This window comes from Callorhinus ursinus, unplaced genomic scaffold, assembly GCF_003265705.2.
Source record: "Callorhinus ursinus isolate GAN/ISIS: 27379988/994484 unplaced genomic scaffold, GSC_fseal_2.0 scaffold7, whole genome shotgun sequence".
NCBI lineage: Eukaryota > Metazoa > Chordata > Mammalia > Carnivora > Otariidae > Callorhinus > Callorhinus ursinus.
The window spans coordinates 40169451-40184894 of NW_027397069.1; the positions used below are offsets into that span (position 1 = coordinate 40169451).

A 15444-nucleotide genomic window follows, 5' to 3' on the forward strand; every position below is an offset into this window, starting at 1 on the left:
CACCAACAGGTTATTCATACTTCAGCAAAAGCATTTCAGTAGTGTGGAAGAAGCACAAGTTCAGACTGCCGCAAACAGCAATGGCAACAGTAGGCATAGGTGAAAAAGTAGAAAATAACACAAAGACTGGTAACAGAATTCTATGTATGTGCTACGTATGTGACAGAATCATACATGTGCTCAACATTAAAGCAGCAACTTTCAAAAGAAGGAAAAATACCAGAAAAGGCATTTATAAAATATTTTCTTAAAAAGGAAACTCAGTTCTTGGAGAAAAATGTCTTAATAAATATCTACTTATTAAATGAATGTTTTAAACATAGCTTCATTCACATACTGGCTTGGAAATAGCACGAAAATAAGAAGGGAATCAGTAGTTGATCCTATCAGTCATGAGAAAGGTGAGTGCAAGTATTCCCATCTGGCAGTAATCACTACTTTTTCATCAACATGTTCTTAAAATTTCATTAGTTAAAAAAAATAACATTCCTGCTCCTCTTCAGAAATCTAGATCTAAGAACTCCATTATGAGGTCTTCTTTTTCTTCCCTTAAAAATCTTTACATTTCAAAATACATTATTTTTAAAAGTATTTTTATATTCATATAAATGCAAATATAAATTATATATATATTTTAAAAATAAATTTTCAGAAGGTATTTTAATTTTGAGGCATCCAATAAACTTATGAACTCTTAAGCAAAAAACATCAAAAAACCACTAGCACTAACACTAATGGAATAAATAGTATTAACTGATTTTATTTTTAAATTGTGGGGGAGGAAAGAAAAAAGTCAAGGGCACTGAGAGCAAACCAGAATTCTCCATTTCTTCAATTTCCCTTAAGAAAAAATTCACTGATGAAGTTTATCTCTAAAGAACGTCTTTCTTTAAGTTGTCCCTGCCTGAATATTGATCGCTCAACCCATCCTTGAAATAGAAGCCAGAGTGATCTCTGTAAACTCAGCAAATCTGATCTTTTCATGGCCCTGATTTAAAACTTTCAATGGATCTCGGGACCAGGTTGGTACTTGGGGAATCCATCAAGTCATCCATACAAACTTCAGCCATTTGAGAGAAGAGTGATTCAATTTGCATATATCTTACAATTTGATACGTAAAATTAATCATGATTTTTATAGAAAAACTAATACACTCTTCAAAACTATTATATCCTTTAAGTGTGTGGATGAGCTATCAAGATTGTAGTGATCTATTTAATTTATCTAAAATTCAGGGCCTTGTTTTCTCAGTAATGGCATTTGCCTATTATTGGTTAGATCTGTTGAATGGCATGCTTGCTTGTTATCACCGTATTAGTTATACCCCAGTATACCACAGTGGTTAGGTGAAAAGTAAAAGTTCTGATGAAACATTCTACAATGAGAATAATGTCAAAAATGGAAACTGTGAAATAGAATCCCAATGAATATGAATCTCTATATGGTGGGACTGGCAACTCTACAAGTTTGAAGACCCATATCCAATAAGGAAAAATATGAATAAGACTGGATATTGAAAAACTGGGTTTTATTAGACCCTTTGTGCCTAGTCCCCTGAACACTGTTAAAAAACTTCATCTACAATTTTTGTCAAATCAAGGCATGAAATTTTTTTCATGAATTCAATTTCTCATCTAAAACAGCTTATTATTGGGGTGCCTGGGTGGCTCAGTCAGTTAAGCATCCGCCTTCAGCTCAGGTCAAGATCCCAGGGTCGTGGGATCAAGCCGTGCATTGGGCTCCCTGTTCCGAGGGGAGCCTGTTTCATCCTCTCCCTCTACCTGCCACTCCCCCTGCTTGTGCTCTCTCTGTCTTAAATAAAATCTTTAAAAATAAATCAATAAAAAAATAAAACAGCTTATTACAAATAAATTAGGTTAATTTAAGTATGATTGGCTACCAAATAGGTTTTGTTATTTAAAGACAAACTTCTATATTTTACTCAGGATTGATATGTTTTAACAGGTTTTTCAACCTCACATCTACTGTTTCCTCCCCTTAAGCAGTATTGATTTGATAAAAACTTTCTGTAGTCTCGGTTTTCTATAAAATCCAAAAGTTGTCCAGGTGTGATAGAAATTCTCAATTGAAAGCAATGAAGGATTTCTATCTGCCCTAGGACATAATGGAAAAGTTCTATTAAAATCAGTAGACCATTTCAAAAACACCTGACAATTCTGTATTTGATAGAAAGCCCCACTGCAAGGAGTGGCACATTCCTATCAAATAGGATTTACTAATCTGTGAGGCAGCACCATTCATACCGGTCATTACAAATAAGGATATGAACAAAAATTGTGGTTGTTCTGGAAAGTTATTTTTGACAAATACTGAAAAGGTAGCATGTACTACTTATTCCAACATCTTCTAAATAATGAACTAATAAATCTACTTCACTAATTACTTAAGACAGAGGCCAATAAACTTTTTCTATAAATGGGCAGAGAGAAAAAGTTGTAGGTTTTTTGAAGGCCATAGGATCTCTGTCACAACTATTCAACTCTGTCCATACCATAGATGCATGGTCTAGCTGTGTATGAATAAAACTTTATTAACAAAAGTAAGCATGAGGTTAAACTGGACCATAGCTTGCCAACTCCTTCCTTAGGATAAAGCTATTTAATCCTTTTTCTTTAAAAGCTAGACTCAAGAGATGTATCTCTTAAAAAATGTATTTAATCTTTAAAAAATTATATTGTTCCGTGAATTTACCATTACATAACTGGCTCCAAACATTTAATTTTTAAGGAAGACATCTCATTACTCCTTAAATGAAATCCTTATTTATAAAACTAAAAGGCAAATACTTAATAACAATGCAACATTTCAACAAGAATATTAAATTACCTGCCTTCAGCTTCTGAGACTTACTAAATTCACATCCAAAATAAGAGATTGAATACTGACAGTTTTCTCTCTCAAATGTCTTTTTATTCTTCCTGTACAAGTGAAATAATATTATATGAAATAACCTATCTGTCTGTTTCACCTATCTTTAATTTGAGGCACCAACACTTACAAGATTACCAAAAGGTAAGACATACTTTATAATGAGATTCAAAACCCATAAGATATATGGATTTTGTCTTTATCAAGATAATCCTTTAAGAGACTATGTAAGATATTCTAAAATAAAGGACTTTTTTCAAAAATAACACAATATCAGAAATCTATATATGTGCAAATTACATGAATTTATTTATTGGCAGCAGTAAGTTATGAGAGTCCAGGTTTAACATGCAATAAAAAAAATGCAAATATTTACTGGGCACTCAGCATATGACAAGCACTGTTCCAAACACTCTGTGTGTATCAACTCATTAATCCTCTTAAGTATACTATGGGTTAGGTCCCACAATTGGCACCACTTAACAGATGAGCAAACTGAGGCAGCAAGCAGTTAATTAATGTACTGAAGGTTATAGTTAATCAGTGGCAGAACCAGGACTGACCCTGGCTCAAGAGAGTTGGACTTCAGAGTCCATGCTTTTAACCACAAACCACATTGCTTCTCAAGAGGCAGGTATATTTGTGTGGTCAACTATACTTCAGTTAAACCTTAAAATTAAAAAAAATAAATAAATAAGTAGGTATAAATTTAACTGAAAATAAAGGATACATGTGGTGTTTTCATAACTATTTTCTTTTTCTCAGTAATCTCTTACAGTAACCCAGTTTTGTGATATAATTCTAATCAATTAATTCTAATTAACTAATAATTCTAATATAAATTAACTACTCAAAGTCACATAATTTACTAATCTCAGTTCCAAACACAAATCAATTCCAGCTCACAAGCCTGTTCCTCTTCCACAATGCTGACTTCCTGCTGACTTCTTAGTTCACGTACACTGGGTACGTAGGCAAAAAAGAAAAAAAAAACTGGTGCTGTGGGGCAATACGAGGCAAGCCATAACAGCAACAAGCAAGCTGAATATAACAAAAACATTCAGTCAAACAGCCTATTTTTCCACTTTGAAAGTACATGTCTTAGATACACAGAAATCTATAATCATACATTTTTTAAATATACTTTTGCTTAAGGCAGTATAGCATTACCAGTAATGATAAACAATTCAATTTACACATGAAAGTTATTGTGATAAGGTGAAACATTTTAAAAGACCACCAACAGTCCAATTCAATTTTATTTTCCATGAAAACATGTTTAGGCGGGGGTAATTCAAACCATGTCAAGCAATGTTAGCCAATATGACAACGGCACAGAGAAGTCTCATAACACCAATTGTAAACTAGTATTAGTTCGTATTAATTCATAACTAAAAGTATTAGAAAGTTACAAAATGCAGTGGAAAGGTATTACCTCATAACAAACATGACCATTCTTTAATGTGTCATATTAGATATCAACCACATGATTAAACCAAGAAGGCTTGCAATCCCCTTTTATAAGCAAACGTAATACATGCATACTTACTACTTATTATTATAGAGTGACATTTAATTAGGGAAAGAGGGCTTTGCAAGCTAAGAAGTCCTTTACAAACAAGATTATCACTAAAAATAATCAAAAAAATTTAAGTAGAATATTAACAAGTAAATTAAATCAAAAGTATAAAATCCAAAAAAAAAATGCCTCATTCATTCATACCAAATTCATGCAACTATACCATAATTTGAATAGTATCAGTAAGTGAAAAATTCAAAATGTGGGAACCACTTCAGGTGTGGTCCATGGATCCATGCCAGTCTTCAAACTCTTTGTTACCGCTTCATGATGGAATAAGTACAGAAACTGAAGTGAGCATTTAGAATCTCTTAGAGCAATTTGACATTGCTACAAGATTTTATACTTTACAAAAGTACTGATGTGTGAAAAACTGGAAATTTTAAAAACTGGCAACAGCTTGAGAATCACTGAGCTAGACCACATTTCCCAGAATCCCTTTCAGGTAGGTGAGACTAAGTTCTTGGAAACCAACGTAGTGATGTGTCCCACCATTCCCATCAGGGAACTGACTCTATGGCTCTCAGCTGCCCTTTCCCTTCCTGCGACCTAAAACTCACATGTGGCAGTGACTCTGCAATATACATGGAAACAATGACAATACCCTAAGTGGTGCTTCTTCAACTTTAATGTACAAAAAAGTCACTAGGCAAATCCTGTTAAAACAGAGATGCTGATGTAGTAGCACTGTGGTAGAGACTGAGATTCTACATTGCTAACAAGCTACCAGGTAATGCTAATGATGCTGATCTTAGGACCATACTTTGAGTAGCAGGTGTTAGGGGACAACAAAACATTAAGATGGAAGGAACCTGGGTCCCTAAATGACAGCACAAAGCAGATTCCCCATCACTGTGTGTTGTTTTGTGATGAGGAAAAAAAAGGCTATGATTTTTAGACCTTTGTAATATGGGGTCTTTGTACATCAGCCTAGATTTCAACCTATCTAATATAGAGCAGTTCTGTAAATATTAGAAGGGTATACCTCAGGCCAGTTTTGTGTTTTAATTAAAATAACATCAATATAAATGCTTATTCACATAAGTATAAACTGGTAAAAACTTCAAGGCCCTATTGCCCTTTCCAGATAATCAGACTCCAGAATGCACACTACGATTTCTGTCATGTATCATTTAAATATTATTACTCTGTACCCATTAACATCTACACCACTACACTGCACTATCTTTTTCATGATGTCAAATCAAAATTTAATTAGTACAATGGCAGGTGTCTCTGTGTAGCAAAGAACAGCTAGATGTATTTATCAACAAAGTTAAAAGTTATTTTGGGTGGTTACTTTGCACCAGCAATGAGGTAAACACAGATACAAAAATGGGCAATGAAATTTCAAGATATTGATATAGCAATCATATTTTTAATGTATGTTTATAAAATACATTCATTTTACCATGGTTAGTTATCAAAGAAACACCTAATTAACATATGCTTATAAAGACTTCTAATAAATGTGTAATTAATTAAAGAAAAATAAGTAAAAACAAAGCAAATAACCACAACCAGAAAAAGCAGTCAAAAAATGTATCAGCAGCAATCAAAATAAAGAAAAAGTATATCCTGATCCCGTAAAACTTCAAAATGTCCAAAGAAGTGTCTGACAGAGCCTGGGTTTTAACCCTGTACCACCCCTCCCCAAGAAGCACAACTAGGGAAAGAAGTAAATCAACACAATCCTGGAAAAATCTCACTGTTACTCACAATTTAGACTGAAACAAACCAAGAGACTCGGCAGGCAGCCTGGACAAAAGATCATGGCAAACTCCCAGGAACAGAAGCCACTTGCATTCCAACCTAGGCTCTCAGCTCTGGGAGAAAGGGTCAATAGTATCTGCCATTCTGAGTATGGTAAACTGAGGAAGGCCACTGAGAAGAAGCCTATTTTACACGTTTTGTAACCTAACTAGCAACATACACATGGTCTTTTTTGGTGTTCATAATTGAAAATCAACAAAAGAACAACCTGTGCTTGGCAGGGTCCTCATATTAAAACGCAATGGACTGGAACCCTCTGCCAGCTTACTAAACTGGAAGGTGTCCAAGTGCCTACTGCTTTGCCTCATTAAAGGCCACAGAATGAATTACAACCTCATCATCCTAATGCCTTTCTAACCAGGGACCCCAAGATAACAAGCAATTCTGAAATACCAAAAAGAAAAGTAAAAATTTGTAGCATCTCATAAAATATCAAATGAATAAAGAAATAATTAGGACCTAGTACAAACTTATGCTAAAAACAAACTTCTGAAAATAATTTCTATTAACATTGTTTTGAGAGAAAACATCTCAAAGCCCTACAGAAAAGAAATGTTATCAACCCATGCAAAGAAATGTTATCAACCTATCTGTATGTGTATATGTTTGTGTTCAGGTAGAAGTAAGTATCAATAAATAGAGAAAGCTTTAACAGGTTATTTCCCGCATTTCTGTAAAAATTACATTTTTTTCATAAAATTGATTTTTAAAATTTCACATTCATTTCCCAAGTAACAATTTTCTACTCTATACAAAGTTTGAATAAGTTTCATGTTCCTTGAGAATAGGAAAACAATATGATGAAACAGCCTGAGACTAATTACAATGGTACTAACATTCATTCCATAAGCATTTCTGTGTCTTCTGTGGACTTCACACCCTGCTAACTGCTAGGAATGCTATAGAAACATGAGAAGACTTGATCCTTGTCCTACAGGATCTTACAAAACATCAATCAAACTATTTTGACTAAATAGAAAAATTGGATCTAATGATATTAGAATATATTTATGGCAAAAGGAAAAATTATTTCATTCACTTTATCATGATCATCTATCAACTTTCTGGACACTTGAACTTGCATACATCCCTCTCTCTTTCAAAACAAAACTTAAACTGAATTAATTCCAAAAGTCATTATAAAATGTTGGCTTAATTTATTTAGCAAGTTTTCCCATCAACATTTATGTTTAATGTTTCAGATTATATTTTTTAAAAATCTACCTTTATTAATTTTCAAACTTCTCAAGGTCTTGCTTAGGAATTTAGTAAAATAAAAATGTTTTTTTCTTAACATCTTCACTTAATATCCATGACAGATTGTCTCCTGAAAAGCTGCAGCTGAATTTTATTTGCATTTTATTTTTAAAGATTTCATTTATTTATTTATTTGAGAGAAAGAGAAAAAGCATGAGCAGGGGGAGGGGCAGCGAGAGAAGCAGGCTCCTCCCTGAGCAGGGAGCCCAATGCAGGGCTTGATCCCAGGACCCTGGCATCATGACCTGAGCCGAAGACAGACACTTAACCAAGTGAGCCACCCAGATACCCCCATTTGCATTTTATATTTAAAGGAGTTTTGAGGGGATGGAGGTGGAATTTTAAAAAAAGGGGCCTTCAGATACCTAAATTTATAAAAAAATGTTTTAAAAACTGATCTGAATCTCTAATATCACCAAGTCAGTAATCCAATACTGACGTAAGCAAATAATCTTGTCACAGAACTCTTAAAAGATATGTCCATTTTCTCTTTTCAGAAAAGTTAATGATTTCATATTCCAATGCTTTTCCCTCTCTCTGGCAGCTCCTAAAAGGCTAATTCTCCTTTAAAATGCTGAAATTCCTCAGTGCTTGAACCTAGCCTTTTCTTACTTAAAGCTTGATTTTTTAGATCATAGATCAGTGCTACCTAATAGAAATATAGTGCAAGCCACATACGTAATAGTAAAAACAAATATGTGAAATTAATTTAAAAATATATTTTAACACAATATACTGATAGCATTATTTCAATACGTAAACAATATTAAAAATGAATGAGAGATATTTACATCCTTTTTTGCACTAAGTCTTCCAAACCCAGTCTGTATTTGACATTTACAGCACATCTGAATTTGAGTTAGACGTATATCAAGTATTCAGTAGCCACATGTGGCTAATGTCTACCATACTGGACAGTGCAGCCTTAGACGATCTCATCTATGCACTGCTGCAGTCATCAGCTATACTTGAATGACTCCAAATTTATATCTCTAATCCAGGCTTCTTCCTCGTGCAAGATTAGTATTTCCTAATGTCTAACTGGCATCTTCTTTTAGATGACTCAAAGGCACCTCACACTCAAATAATGTCCAACTTCAATTCATGATCCACCCTTCAAAAGTGTGTTCCTTTTCTAATACTCCCTATCTAAACGTATTGTAAACAATTCAGGTTTAATAAAAGCCAGAAACCTAGAAATCAACCCCTTGACCCCTCCTCTCTCTTTCCCATATACAATCCATCTAAAAGTTCTGTCCATTTTACTTCTTAAATATCAATCAAATCAATCTCTGCTCTCCATCTCAGTCATCACCACCACTCTATCCACCCATCTACTCATGCCAAGCTGAGCCATTTTCTTCAATGCAAGCATTTCTCAAAATTTAACTACGATGTCATTGCTACTTCAACCCTCCCAACCCCTGATAAAACTTTCCAACTGATTTCTATTGCCTCCAGAATAAAAGGCCCAAGCCTCATGATTTAGACCCTAGGTATCTCCCAGTCCCATCTCCCTATACTGTCCCTATCTCGTCCTCCATTCATCCCAGTCCCTCAGACCTTAGTACTCACCATGCTCCCTACTGCCTTATGAACTTTGCATATGCTTCTTTAACCTTACTTAACCTAATTAATTCCCACTCAACCTCCAGATCTCAGGGATGCATTCTATGACCACCACAAAGACACCAAATTTCCCTTTTATAAGCTCTTCTAGAACTATGTCCCTTTTCATCTCTAGTATATTTTACAGATGCAATGTTTGAATATATAGTTAATGGCTTTCTCCCCATAAGACTACATCCGATTGTACTAAAGAAAGTGTCTGCTACAGCAAGATGTTTAATAATTATTTGTTGAATGAATGTATCAATGAATCTGCCTTGTTTTTTCCCTAGACAAAGACTAGACACCATATGAGATGGCATATACAACACACCCTGCTTACACATCGTTAGTTCTGGAAAGCCTTCCAGACTTCCCAAGTAAAATGCCACTGTATAGCATGTTTAAATTCTGACTGACTTGTATATCATCACAAAAACAAACAGTGCCTTGTGTATAAGAGGCATAACATTTACTACGTGTACTTCAGTACACACACTACTATATAGGGTTACATATTTCTCTGCATTATTCAGAGACTTACTGTTGTAAAGATACCATACCTTCAGCAGCACTATCCTAAGGGTAGCTATTTGTCTCCACTATAAAGGCTGTAAAGCTGTAATAAGTGTAAGAAGCATTCACACATGCACACAGACTCACACCCACAGAGTAAGGGTGTGAAACCTGTTGGGGTGACAGTACTAAGGCACACGTAGGATATGTCCAGCCCTGGAGCATGATGTGGTTCTTTCCCCTTTCTCTCTATCACCAGGGTGCTTCTTTTCTGCTCTCAGTATCTTTGATTTGACACCCCTGTTAATATTTTACATTATCACCACACATTTTTTTGCCCCCTCTTCTCTGCTTCTGTTTTCATTTTATGAAAACAAAAGTTTCTCAATTTTTACATAAATTGTTTTGCATTGCTGGGAGTGCAGTCTGCTTCTTCTAAAAATCATCTGGAGGTAAAGTCTTCTTCAGCTACTTCCAGATCCTACACCTTACAAAAAGTCAGAATTTCTAGAGAGATGGGACTTAACTGCAACATGGTAAGTCAAACTGCCAATATCCTTCTTTTGTCAAAAGGAGAAAACATAGGCTGAAAAAGTTGATGTAGTTATATTTTTATGGTTCTTGAAATGTTACTGTGTAATTTTTACTTGATTTAGCAAATGCTGCTGTGTGAGAGGAGAAAATTATTTTCAACTTGCTGAGGTAGCAAGTTTCTTTTTATGCCCCCTTTATGCTTGAGGCAGTCAAGTCTACAGGCAGTTGAAACTAGATTTATAGGTTATTCACCAAAAAAAAATCACTGCAAACAGCACCTTGAAACCTTAAAACTTGCACAGTTTAACAGAATATCCAGGCATTTTTAGCAGTTTATAGTATCAGTAGAAGCCACCAGGCAATATGTAACATATTTTAAGACACAAGGTCAACAAGGCTTATTACTGTTGAACTATAATTTCACAAAAATATAAACCAAAGAGATAGTTAAAATTGCCCATTAAAGAAATGGGAAATGTTTCAAAATAGGACGTCTCTGATAAGCTCCCCTGAAAACCAAACATAAAGCAACTGATTTCTTCTAGTGTTCTTCAACATCAACTATTATTGTTTCGGCTAAAAAAAAAAAGTGTTTTAATGGTCCTGATCCTTTCCGAAACAGTGTATCAAGAGTATGTTTATATCAAAGTGGTAATGATAAAATATTTTACAATTCTAGACAATAAAATATTTTGCACTTAATATACAACTTGTAAAGAACTACCAGTATTCTTTGCAAACGTACTTCTGCCTAAAACTTATGTTGGAATATGATGGGAGGAAAATTTTTATACCCTTTGTATAAACTCTTCTCATAATGACTGTTACCAAGTGTAGCACGTAAAAGTAAAGTTATGTTGATGGTGCTGTAAAGGCTGCTTCCCATCTGAAAACAGATCACCAGCAATCTCCTGGGGAAGAGATGTGTCTCCCAGAAAACAGAAGCCATACAAGAAAGGTGTAGGGTGGGCTACAGAACCAGAAATCCGACTTTCTTGGTCTTGATCATTAATGTGCTTGGGAGGAAGCTTCTACATGATGGCATGTGAAAAGAAGCTCTCCATCTGTGGATAGGTCAAAAGTTAGAAATTAGAAATTCCAGCAAATTCTCCTGAAGTACCACTTTGAAATAGCTATCTCAAGGCAACATGTGGAAGAGGGCAGGCCCCTCAAGACAAAAGAGCATTCACTTTATACTCCATACTGCCATTGTGCTTCCTATTTTATTTATCTCACAGTTGTTCTTCTCTAGTGCTAAATTTTAACAAAGACTTTTATAAGCTGTAGTCTTTCTTAGTTGTTCAAAGGTGAAAGAAAGGGAAGGGAGTTTGGTGGTATACACTTGGGCCAGCGGATGGTCAGTATGGTGGTAGCACCAGTAATCAAAGAGAACACAAAAGAGAAGCTGAAGTTCAAGGGGAATCAGGTAAGAAGACTTGTGTGTTCATCCTTCTATTTCCCCTCTAACCAAAACACAAAAACAAAAACCCCAGAGCACAACCTGGTTAAGCCTTGCATGTTAGAAATCTGGAGTTTCTAAGAAACTATGTTCCTTCAGAATAAAATGGAAACACTATTTCTAATGTTACCTTATGGTATCTTCAACTCAAAATTGCTAGGTAAGGCAAAGACATACAATATAGTGCCTTACCTTTCAGATACTCTTATTAGACTTTGCAAAATACAGAATTAACCATTTTCAGATAACTCTAATCAGCACTTAGGTGAGCCACTGCAAGATAAAGCTTTCTTTGTATCCAAAATCACCACTCCTCAGCACAAGCACCTTATCCTTCCCAAAGAAGAAAGTAAATTTACACATCACAAAATGCTTTAATCCAATTTTCTATTTTAAAATGTGTTATTTTTGATCAACAATTTAAATTAGAAGTGGTCACCATGGCTTGATGGAAATGAGTTTTGAATCTTTATTCCACACATTTGGGCAGTATTCTTGGATCTGCCACTTATAACTGATTCTCTCTGTGCTTCAGTATCCTCATCTGCACATAAGGGTGTTAAGCTGTGCCATCACTAATTCTATGGAAAATACCTTTTCCAAAAACACAATCTCAACTAATTATGTTCTAACATGTTTCTATTTTTTAAAGTTTCAAAAGGTTGATATTTCTATAAAAATTCTGAAAATTCAAAAGGTTAGTAGAAATATGCAATTCCCCCTTAAGGGGTATCTCCAAAGAGAAAAAACAAAAAGGCATTAAGTAAATCTGTTATTGAGACAAACTGAGCCAAATCTCCTCTCATAGTGAAGTTTATTCCACACATATAACTAAACACTACAAGAGATCAATGTAGTATTTAGTGCATTATTGAAACATAACCACCACACTGTGGTGGTACTCTATGGTCCTAAATTCTTCCAGTCAGTGCTCTTCTCTGCCTAAACTTTTGAGATTCTGCATTTTAACACAGTAAGTCTCTACTTAAATATAAGATCTATGTAGGCTACCTGAACACCTACGAGATCCTTCCTCTCTTCTTTGGCACAAATCTAATCTGTTCAAGACCCATTAGGAATTACATGTAGGGGCGCCTGGGTGGCTCAGTTGGTTAAGCAACTGCCTTCGGCTCAGGTCATGATCCTGGAGTCCCTGGATCGAGTTCCGCATCGGGCTCCCTGCTTGGCGAGGGGCCTGCTTCTCCCTCTAACCCTCCCCGCTCTCATGTACTCTCTCTCTCTCATTCTCACTCTCTCAAAATAAATAAATAAATCCTAAAAAAAAAAAAGGAATTACACGTAAACTCCTAGAAAAAGTCTTATTAGGCCCACAGATAACTATTGCCTTTATGAGTCACTGCCATACAAAAGCAACAAAGTCTGGTGGAAGAAGAAACATGTCAAACAGATCATTTGCAACATAAAGTGACAAATGTTACAATATAACATTGCTAGGGACTTATAACAAAGTAACAAAAAAGGGAGGCACTAGCTAAGCTTGGGTAGAGACCCTGGCTATAGAATTCTGATTGGCAGGGGCATTCCAAGGTCAATTGTATCAGACTTTACTAAGAACCTACAATGTAGTGGCTCCTGGCACTACAAATACACAGAAAAATAAGCTGCAGTTCCCCACCGTTAAGGAGCGCGTAGTCCAAAAAAGAACAATATGTGTTTGGAACCAAAATAAATGAGACTAGCCTTTGGAGGTGGGGTCATGTTGGAAAGAAGTAAAAGACCAAGTTTGTAAATGAAATCGATTTGTGTAACTAGGTTGAAGAACTAAGGCTCAATCTAATGAAGAATGGAGAGAAACTCAAATAAAAGAGTGATCCAAGATTATCCAAAACAATCTTGTGAGGTAAAGAAACTGAAGGTAGAGATTCCAGAACAAAAATAAAAACTGAGTACGGTGAGTTTTTAACTCCGTAGCCTGTTACCCTAATGGTGTTCTACGCAAAAACTACAGGGACAGCAACGCATAATAGTTAAAAGCACCAGATTTGGAACCAGCTCCCCTGTGCTCACCTTTCAACTCCACCACTTCCTAGCTAGGTCAGGAAAGTTACTTAACAGTTCTGTGCCTGTCTCCTCACCTGTGAAGTAAAGTGCCTGCACAGCCAGAAGCCCCTTCTTCAAAACATAAGTGTTGTTATATCACTCCAATCGAAAACTTTATTCACAAAATCATATCCATATCTTATAGGCACTTGTAGCCTCCATAACCTGGCCCAACCTTTCTCGTCTTAATCCTCATTGGACACCCTCCTACTTCCACGAACCACAAGGATCTAGTGTCAGTTCTGCAAACCAATAGGCACTTTCCTACTTATGTGTCGCCTCTCCAGTGGCTGTCTAGAAAGCCTTTTCCTCACCGGTGTTTCAAAACCTACTTCTCTAGGAAATGAACTCTCCTTCCCCTCCAATTCCACAGCACATTTACCTGCCCCTCTGCACAGTTTGCCATTGTTTCCCGTTTTTGTGTTTGTTCCTGTAATGCCTCCCTCTCTCCTCTTTTCACCAAAATAGTGAACTTCCAGAGAGCTGGGGCAAATCTTTTTTATCCTCCTTCCCACCCCTCTTCTCAGACTGTGCCTATGCAGGCCTGCAAAAGCGTTACTGAGTTAAACTGGATGTTAACCGTAATGGCCTCAGTTCCAGAAACTGCTTAATTTCGCATAATTTTTTTTTTACTGCTTTCAGGTTCTAAAATCTTAACATGAAACGTCTTTAAAAATCAGAACACTGCCATCGCTTCAAGAAAAGTTCCACGGAGCACCCACACGAGTTGACAATGAGGTCATTCTTAGCTTCAGAAGTTGTGTGTGTGCCACGGAGGGCAGCTTCACACCGGTCGGTACACACTACTCTGAAATTAGGAGAAAGAGGCGGCGGCCGGGCAGCACACGGGCTTGGCTCTGGTCGGCCCTCAACTTCCTGCGGGCCCGCGGGCTCCGGCCGCGCTCGCCCCTCTCCGCCACACTCGTTCCTCCAGCCCTCGCCTCCCCTCGTCCCGCCGCAGTAACTCTCCCCGGAGCGGCGCTGGCAGCGCCGCAGGTCCTCCCGGGCGGATCCGCTCGGGCCTGGGCCGCCAGCCACCCTGCCTGCTCTGCCCGCGTCCCCCGGCCTCTCCCCGGCCCGCCGCCCGCCGCCCCGGGCCCAGGCCGCGCTGCCGCCGCCGCCCGGAGGGGAGCTGGGGGACTCGCCCGGCTCCGCGTGGCGCCGGGGGCGGAGCCGGCCCGGAGGGCCCGGGGAGAGGCCGGGGGCGGGCGGCGGCCTCCGCCTACCCCGACACGCACCCCACCGCCCCCAACCCCAACCCTCCTCCGGGCCCCGGCCCGCGCCCGCTGTCGGGCGGCCGGCGGGACTCGCCACTTACCAACCCGCCTGGGACAACGCCGCGCCGGGGACCTCAGACATGGTAGCTGCTTAAGCCGGGGGTGGGGGGGGCTAGGGTGGGGGTGGGGGGGTAGGCCTCCTACTTGAGACCAAAAAAAAAAAAAGAAAGAAAGAAAGAAAGAAAAAAAAAAAACCGAAAGAAAAGAAAAGAAAAAAAAAACTCCTCTGGTCGGCTCTGCAACTGGGCATGCTCAGTGCGGCCGGCGCTTCCGCGTGCGGGTTCCGCTCGCCGCGTTTTCCGAGCGGCCGCAGGGGCAGGCCTGGCGTGGGGCTTGGAGGTTGCAGTCTGGCGGAGGCCGTGATGCCCCACAGGCCCGCTGGGGTCTGGAAATAGCAGGCCAATTTGTGAGCAAGGACCACGAGACTTTGCTCTCCATCGAAGGCTGGTTATTTTTTGTTTTGGGTCACTTTTCCCTGAGTTGCACACCT

At 37.9% G+C, this 15444-nt stretch overlaps 1 protein-coding gene across 3 annotated transcripts in view; it reads right to left on the reverse strand.

Annotated features, from left to right (window-relative positions):
• Positions 1-13732, reverse strand: part of TDRD3 (tudor domain containing 3) — a 158133-nt gene extending 144401 nt beyond the window's left edge. For 2 of the 3 annotated variants that reach the window (XM_073894469.1, XM_073894468.1), the window contains exon 1: positions 10952-10970. The gene's annotated coding sequence lies outside the window, so the exon portion shown is untranslated. Of the gene's footprint in view, positions 1-10951; positions 10971-13712 lie in introns of those variants that run through there. The other variant, XM_025874788.2, reaches the window with a different exon arrangement.
• Positions 13733-15444: the final 1712 nt, after the last annotated feature.